Source organism: Corvus brachyrhynchos, unplaced genomic scaffold (genome assembly GCF_000691975.1).
Source record: "Corvus brachyrhynchos isolate BGI_N302 unplaced genomic scaffold, ASM69197v1 scaffold348, whole genome shotgun sequence".
In the NCBI taxonomy this organism is placed as follows: domain Eukaryota; kingdom Metazoa; phylum Chordata; class Aves; order Passeriformes; family Corvidae; genus Corvus; species Corvus brachyrhynchos.
This window is the reverse complement of record NW_008239650.1, coordinates 13100-21494: the sequence shown is the minus strand read 5'-3', so window position 1 is coordinate 21494 and position 8395 is coordinate 13100. Positions and strand designations below refer to the sequence as shown.

The 8395-nt window shown below is 48.0% G+C and overlaps 1 long non-coding RNA gene across 1 annotated transcript in view; it reads left to right on the top strand.

The window, feature by feature from the left end:
* The first annotated feature begins 6007 nt into the window (after positions 1–6007).
* The window catches only part of LOC108448648, a 9104-nt gene continuing 6716 nt past the window's right edge, over positions 6008–8395 (top strand). The window contains exons 1-3 of the long non-coding RNA XR_001864612.1: positions 6008–6233; positions 7328–7407; positions 7485–8100. This is a non-coding gene — a long non-coding RNA (uncharacterized LOC108448648). The remainder of the gene's footprint in view (positions 6234–7327; positions 7408–7484; positions 8101–8395) is intronic.

The following is an 8395-nucleotide window of genomic DNA, read 5'->3' as shown; positions in this document are numbered from 1 at the left end:
CGTGTCAGTCTCTCCGCAGTGCCCCCAGTCCCTCTGAAGTGCCCTCAGCCCCTCCAGAATAAAACGGCCGATACAACGAGAAAAAGGGGTTTAAATAAATGGAAAAATTCCTTTTTCTGTTATTGTCCGCATTTAAACCGGGGAGGATCTCCCTTCACAGAGTCCCGTAATAGTTCCAGAGGGCTCACAAGGGCAACGGGCCAGGTCCATCTGTCAGTCGGCGAGGGGGTTCGGCATAATAACAAGTGGACCGCCTAAAACATACAAACAGTAACAGATGCCTAGAGTTGTACCAGAAGGTGTCACCCAAGCATCAGCAACTCCTTCTGCCCACCAGTTGCTGCTCACCTCGCTCCATCGACCTTGACTGCTGGTATCTGGTTTACCTCCTAAAAATAAAGACAAAGAACAATGCTGTAACACAGCCGCCATTTACACCTTCTCAGCAAAACCAGACGGTAACCGACCTTCCTGCAGGAACCCCATCAGCCTGCATGGGGTGCTCTGCCACAGATTTAATCCGTCTGCATCTGAAAGAAAGCGATGACAAAACTCAAAGGGCTGCATGAGAACTTAACAGCTCCAGCCATCCTGGGTCAATCTAGGAATACCATCTAGAGGCCAAACTACACCTTACATGACAGATTTTAACTCCCTGGGCCTTGTCCTATTACACCCATACACCAGGCTGTGCAGCAGGGCAGAGCAGCTCCCGGCCAAACCCAAGCAGGGACCCGTGACACAGGAGATGACAAACAAGGGAACATGACAAGGAGAGAAAGCTCTTAGACAGAAGAACGATCACAAGGATCAAGAGAATGCCAAATGACATGACCTAGGCCAGACCGATGGTGAGCCGAGGAGGCTCCAGGAACACTGGAGGAAGAAGATGCAAACAGAAGGAATTATTCTGAGAACCGCAAAGATGGATGCCTGAGAACCGTACAGGTGGAACCCTCCACTTGTATTTGCATGCTTACGAGTCCTAACCTGCTATAATGCATCATTGTGGTGCACAGCTGTCGATACAGCTCAGAACAAGACCTGAAAAGAAGTCTGACGCGACGCTTCTAAACAGAGGTGCAATTCGAGTGCGCCCCCAAGCACGCGAGTCAAAGGTTCGACGCTATCAGCGCCGAGCCAAGGAACGCAGAGATCAGAGATGCTGAGAATGACCCCCGGCCTTTCCAATAAGCCCCTCAAAGGGCTAAGGGAAAAGACACGCAAGACGCCCAGAAGACAGAGAATGCACTATAGACAAGTGACACACACTGGGACTGCTCTGCCCTGCACACCTCAGCACTGTGATCAAAGGCGAGACTTTGCCCTAAAGGGGCCTAAGGGGCCCCTTCTTGAACATCCCCATCTCCAAAGCTGATTCAAAAACCCCTCCCGGCAAGCCCCGACCCGACACACCGCTTTCACCCCCTCTGTGGATTGTAACCCTTGACTTATCTCTCGGCCATCCGGAGATGTGAATCCCTGTCGGGCACAAACGAAGGCCGCCTCGCCGTGTAGGAAGCTCCTGCCGTTGCCGGGCTGTTCTCTCTCAGCCGGCTACAACAAAGAAAACCAAACCAAACATCAGAGCACAAACTGAGCGGCACCTGGGTCAGAACCCCACAACTCCTGTACTCACCGTCTCGTAAGAAGGCCGGGCTCCTGGGGCCGCACGCTTCGGCCGCGCTCCGAGGCTGACGCCGCTGTCGCAGGGTATGCCTGGGTTAAGAGGAGACGAGGGAATGTGGCATTGCTGAAACTTGAGCTGACCCTTGCTTTTCCTCCCTCCCTCGCTCCCCGACTCACCGCAACTCCTCGGCCGGTGCCAAAGGCTGCCTGGACAGTACCCTTGAATGGAAAAGGTAAAGGCTTCGTCGCAGAGTCCCGTAACACTTCTGGAGGGCTCCCGAGAGTGGCGAACCGGGTCCATCGGCTGGTCAGCGAGGGGGTTCAGCATAATGAGCAGATGGCCTAAAACACTCAAACAATAACAGATGCTTGGAGCTGAACCAGAACCTGACACCCAAACAATAACAGCTCCTGTCCACGGGTCGCCACTCACCTCGCTCCATCGACTTGACTGCTGCTATCTGGCTTTCCCTGTTGGAAATAAAGGCAAAGAACAATGCTGTAACACAGCCACCATTCACACCTCCCCTGAAAAGCTGAACACTAACTGACCTTCCTAGAGGAGAAGGGGCAAATCAAAATGCAAAGTCCTGTACCGACATAGGGTCCGAAAGCATCACACTGCCAGTTTAACTTCCCTCTGAAACCGCTGCACTGCGACCTCTTTCTGCAGTAGTCTCTGTCATACTCGAGTAGTGGTTTGAATTCTGCAGACCACCTGTAAAACACAGAAAACAAAGGACGCTTATAGTTCCATCGCTAATACAACAACTCTGGTAGCACCCAGTTGTGTGCTGGAATCAATACTCATCTCGGCTGCCGGTATTCACCGGGCTCACGGTCCCCCCGGCGCCGATACCCAGCCGTGCCGAGTGCTTTGCATCTTCAAAATTAAAGGAAAAGCCAAACGATGAGGTAAACACAGAGCTGAAAGTCAGGCCGCCGCTCAGGGGTTGGGTGCCGCGGTCCTCCGGCCTCCTCCATTTGTATCGGGTTTACATCCTATCCCTCTGTCTCTGCAAAAAGATTATTTGTCAAAGTCACTCAGACACACAGGGAAAGCTTAACCTTTCCCAAGTTCTCATTTCTCAAAGCAAACCTCCTCAGATCCGAGAAGAGCCTGCATTAAGACAAATACCTAGAGGACTGCAAGGTGCACCTGCTGTCTCAGCCCACCCCTGAATAGACCAGCCATGGTTGCTCTGTCTGAGGTGCAGCTCGGGTGGCTAGGCAAAGCTCAAGGTTACCTGTAAAATCTTCTTTCTATTCCACCTACTCCTCACTCTATTCCACAGGGCAGAGCAGTTCCAAGCTAAACACCAACTCAAACAAGACATTATGCTACAAGCAGCATGACAAGAGAATGATAAAAAATAGCTCTCGGGAAGAAGAATGACAGCGAGGACTGAGACAACGCCAGAAAAGATGACCGATGGCACGGCAACGGTGGATGGAAGAGGCTCTAAGGAGCAGAAGAAAAGACTGTAACAGAGTGACCCGTTAGAAGAGCTGTCGGTCACGATGATCAAGACGGCTGAGAGACAATGCTGTGTTCAGAATGCTCCCCATATCCTTATGGTCTTATAAGCCCCAGGACACTATAGCTCACAGCTGGAAAGGACGGACAGCAACACGGCCGGGAACGAGGTCTTTTCTGAGATGCAATTCCTAGATGTGGCCGAGCCCGCCGGTAAAAGAACGAACGATATCGGCGTCATGCCGAGAAGCACAAACATTCAAGATCCTATAGATGACATCTGACACTCGGGATAAGGCCCTCAAGGGAAAAAGCAGAGATATCTGAGCCATGGGATCCCATAAACACGCTAGACAACACACAACAGACTAGAACTGCTCTGCCCTGCACACCGAACGGTTGCAATCAAAAGTAGAGCCACTCCCTTTAGCTGTCCTAAGAGGCCCCTCAGAGAGCATCCCTTTCCCCTCTGCTAATTTTTAAACCTCTCCCAGGAATTTCCAACCCACTACCCTGCTATCATCCCATCTGGGGCTCGTGGCCCCCGACTTATCTTTCAGATAACCGATGACATGAATCCATGTCGGACATGAAACGAGTCCACCTCAGCCATCTCAGAAGGCCCCACGATCACCGGTTAGCTTCTTGGTCTGCTACGGTAAAGAAAACCAAAATCAATGCACAAGTTTAATGGCACATGGGCCAAACACCAAGATGGCTACTCGCCCTGTCGCAAGTGTGCCGGGGTCCTGGAGCCTAAGGCTTCATCCCGAGTCTAAGGCTGCGGTCGTTATTACAATGGGCACCCAGGTTAGCGAGAGACAAAGCTATGTGGCCTTTCTTTACGTGCCATAAGACATGTAAATGCATCTTCTGTGCCTGTGGAAAAGCCTTAATGGCCCCCAAACAGACACCATTTCCCACTGTGCTACCTTCAAAACCCCTCCACCGTAACTCCTAACCCAGTACCCTGCTCACCCTCCCTCTCCCAGTCACAATCCTCCCCTTTACCCATTGGAAAGCCTCAATCTGAGACATCATCTCTGACACAGGGCAGATTATAGGAGAAAGTTTCACGAAGGATGTCTGGACTTCAGGAGGCTCTCTTGAAAGCTGTTTATTGCATAGGTGAAGTTACAGCATTTCAGGGAGTGGGTATCCAGAGCCAGCCCTACAGCTGCCAGCTGCAGCTTGTAGGCATACCTGAAGCCGCCTTCTGTTCAAGTTACAAAGCATTATATACGTTTCTTTGCTGAGTAGCTTAATACATAACAACCAATAAGCACCATACACAATACCTTTACATTTGCCTATAGCCTATCATAACTGCTACCATTACCATATTAGAGTCATTATTATCCAATCACAAAAGCACCATCCCCAATCCCTTTACTTTTGCCTATAGCCTATCATAGCTACTACCATCACCATATTATAGCCATTATTATCCAATCACAAGAGTAAGTAAGTTACAATTTAAGCTTTCAGTGGAAAATTCTCAGACTTCTCTTCTTCTTGCTACATCAACATTTCTTGTTTGCCTGCCATAGTTCTCTTTTTGGCAAAGACACTTTTTCTATTTACTTATGCTCTTCTTGAGACTTATTTAATTGGTGAAAAACACGTCTTTGTTTGTAATCACATACCTTTGTCCTACTCCTAAAAATCTCCTTCCAACTCATCTCCAACCTTTGCCTTCTCAGTTACTCAGCGATCACTGTTTCGGCAAAACATCTTTTACTCCATATCAAAACTTGCTTCCATTTCTACCTCATCCCCAGTTTCTACATTCAGACGTCTTTCTGCCAAGCCTACATAGCTGTGAAACTGTCTTACCAAACTTTCAGCCTCCCCAACAGCAGATCCCTTTTGCAACACACTGAATTTGCTGAAAAAGTCCGAAGTACCATACTTAACACAGCCTGGAATTTCAGGGATTTACAATGCTTCTTAAAAAACAAAGCCAAAAAAAAAAAAAATAGAAAAAGCACTTTACCATCCCTGATACACAACCCAAAATCATTAACTTAAATACCCACTCTGTTCAATGCTATCTTCTTCACTGCCTCTGGCAATTTAGATGCCAAAAGCACCTGTTGAAAAAAAAGCTGAAATAAACTGAAAGATTCCCTTCATTGAAATAAGAGAAGGGCTCTTTTACTAGTTAATCCCAGAAAAAGAATGAAGGCCTTTGCCAAATACTGAGGTTAATATACCCCTGGCCAGGCCCACCCGTCCTTCCTAAGATGCTCTAGAACAGGAAGGAGGCAAATAACACAAGGGGTAAAAGCTCAAATGAGCTGCAGCTGGTTAGCTCACCTGACTTAAGTTTGAGGTGAGTAAAGCCATTCACATAATTAGTTACATGTGGAATACTAGTTAGTAATCACTAAGGAACAATTATGCAATTAATAACTAGTTATATCACTTATCTGTCTGTGCTGCCAAAGCATAAAGTTTTATTTCTTACCCAGTCTCTGCCCTTTCACTTGATGCAGTTGCAGAAAAAAAGAAGGCATTATCATTTCCCTGAAGAAATTTTTCCTCTCTCCAGCCCTTTACTCACCTTACACTTAAGCCAGAGGATGCAAGCAGCTACAGCTCCTCTGAGGGCTTTTATACCTCGTGGTATTTGCCCCCTCCCTTTTCCTGGGAATCGTGGGAAGGAGAGCCGGGCCCGGCCAGGGGTATATTAACCCCAGCCTTTTGCAAGGGGATTTATTCCCCTTGTGGGATTGATGGGGGTGAGGGCTCTCCTTTCATTTCAAGGAAGGGACTCTGTTAGCCTTTTGCAGCCTTTTTTTTCTTTTTTTTTCTTTTTTTTCTTTTTTTTTTCTTTTTCCAAGTGGGTGCTTTTAGCCTCTAAAGCAATAGAGGCATTAAAGACACTGGGAAGAAGATAGCATTAAACACAGGGAGTATTTAAGCTGTCAATTTTGGGTTGTGTGCTCAGGGGTAGTAAGGTGCTTTTATAATTTCTTTTTTTGTTCTTGTTTTGTTTTAGGAGCACTGTAACTTCTGGGTTGCCTCGAATATGAAACTTCAAATTTTTTCAGCCCCTTCATTGTGCCACAAAAGGGCTCTGCCCCACATCAGCGATGGCATCCAAAATTGAGGCTTCTGATAGGTAAGTCATGGATTGTGACTGGGAAAGGAAGCACGAGCAGGGTTATTGAGGTACTCTACTTTCTTGGAGCAGGGTAAAAGAGCAGAGGAGGCTGCTGTTCTGCTAAGTTCATTATTTCATAGTCTTATACCTTTCTTGAAGGCTGAGTTCGAAGGGGGTTACATGATAAAGCCAAGCAGCAACAGCAGGCACAGTTAGTTTTTTCTTCTATATGCTCTATATATACTAAACTCTATTTCTTAGACTCTATACAGTATTTTTTAGACTCTATATTTTTTCCTGTAGAAGTGTGGATTATATTTGCTAACTGATGAATAAGATTAATACACAATTCTAGTCTTTCTGTTCTTAACCTATCCTGGTCTAATTCTAACATTCATAAGCCTCACACAAGTGTTATATAGGTATTGCACAGATATGGGCATGCAGTTTCTATCGGTTCTTATTGTTTGTGAAGACTCCATCTAAAAAATGTGAGCAATGTAATTCCATCTGTGTTTTGTCTAAAGTAAAGAAATCTGTAAAAAGGTAACGCTGCTGCAGCAAGAACTGTGTTTAAGGTGTCTGCTATAGCTTTTTAATGTTTAAGGCACTTAGCATATATTTCTCCTAAAAGTTAAAAAATCTATATTGCCACTTCACTTTGGTGTGGCTTCAGGTATCTCAGCTTGTGCAAAGGTTTTAATTCAACCCCTGTGCTTTGGCTTCCCTCTGGGCGTGAGTCCAGAGGAGCTTTCATTCCAACACAGGGTAACCGGTTTAGGAAGCACCAGGAGGGGTTTTGAGGGCTGTACGGTAGGAAAAGGTGTCTATTCTGGCCCCCCTAAGGCTTTTCCTGAAGCGCAGAGGATGCATTTACACGTCTTAAAACACACTAAAGCGATGGACCCGGCCCGCCGCCCTCGTGAGCCCTCCAGAAGTGTTATGGGACTCTGTGACCGAGCTTTTCCCTTTTCCATTTGAAGGTGCTGTCAGGGCAGCCTTTGGCTACGGCAGAGGAATTGCAGCGAGTCGGGGAGGGAGGGAGGGAGGAGGAGCGAGGGTCAGCTCAAGTTTCAGCAATGCCGCACCCCCTCGTCTCCTCTTTAACCCAGGTGTACCCTGTGACAGCAGCGTCAGCCTCGGAGCGCGGCCGAAGCGTGCGGCCCCAGGAGCCCGGCCCTCTTACGAGACGGTGAGTACAGGAATTGTGGGGTTCTGACCCAGGTGCCGCTCAGTTCGTGCTCTGATGTTTGGTTTTCTTTATTGTAGCTGACTAAGAGAGAACAGCCCAGCGACGGCAGGAGCTTCCAGGACGGCGAGGCAGCTTGCTTTTTGCCCGAGGCGGATTCGCATCCCCGGATGTCCAAGGGAGATAAGTGGAGGGGATGCAAGCGGGGTGTCGGTTTGGGGCTCGCCAGGAGGGAATATGGAGTCAGCTTTGGAGATGGGGATGTCTAAGAGGGGGCCCCTTAGGCCCCATGAAGGCAAAGCCTCACTTTTGGTCACAATGCTGATGTGTGCAGGGCAGAGCAGTCCCGGTGCATGTCGTGTCACTTGTCTGTTGTGCGTTCTGTCTCTATTCGCATCTCGTGTGTTCTGCCTCAGCCCTTCAGTGTGCTTGTGGTCATTCTCACCGAGACTTTTCTCTCCTTGTCGTGCCCCCTTGTTTGCCATCTGCTGGTGCCTGCATGGGTTTTGGTGCAGAGCTGCTCTGCCCTGCTGCATAGCCTGGCCTATAGCTGTAATAGGACTGGGTCCTGGGTTTTGAGATCTCTAATGTAGGGTGTAGTTGGACCTCAAGATGGTCTTCCTAGATTGACACAGGATGGCTGGAGCTGTTAAGTTCTCATGCAGCCCTTTGACTTTTGTCATCACTTTCTTTCAGGTGCAGATGGCATAAATCCGTGGCAGGGTGCCCCACACCGGGTGAGGATGTTCCTGCAGGAAGGTGAGTCGCTGTTTGTGTTTGCAGGGCACATGTGAATGGTGGCTATGTTACAGCACTGGGTTTTATGTTTCTTTTTAGGAAGTAAAGCCATATAGCAGCAGTTAAAGTGAAGCAAGCAAGGTAAGCGGTGACCGGTGGAAAGAACAAGTTCTTATTCTGTGGGTGTCAAGTTCTGATAGAGCTCCAAGCATCCATTGTCATTTGTGTGTTTTAGGTGGTCCACTTGTATTAC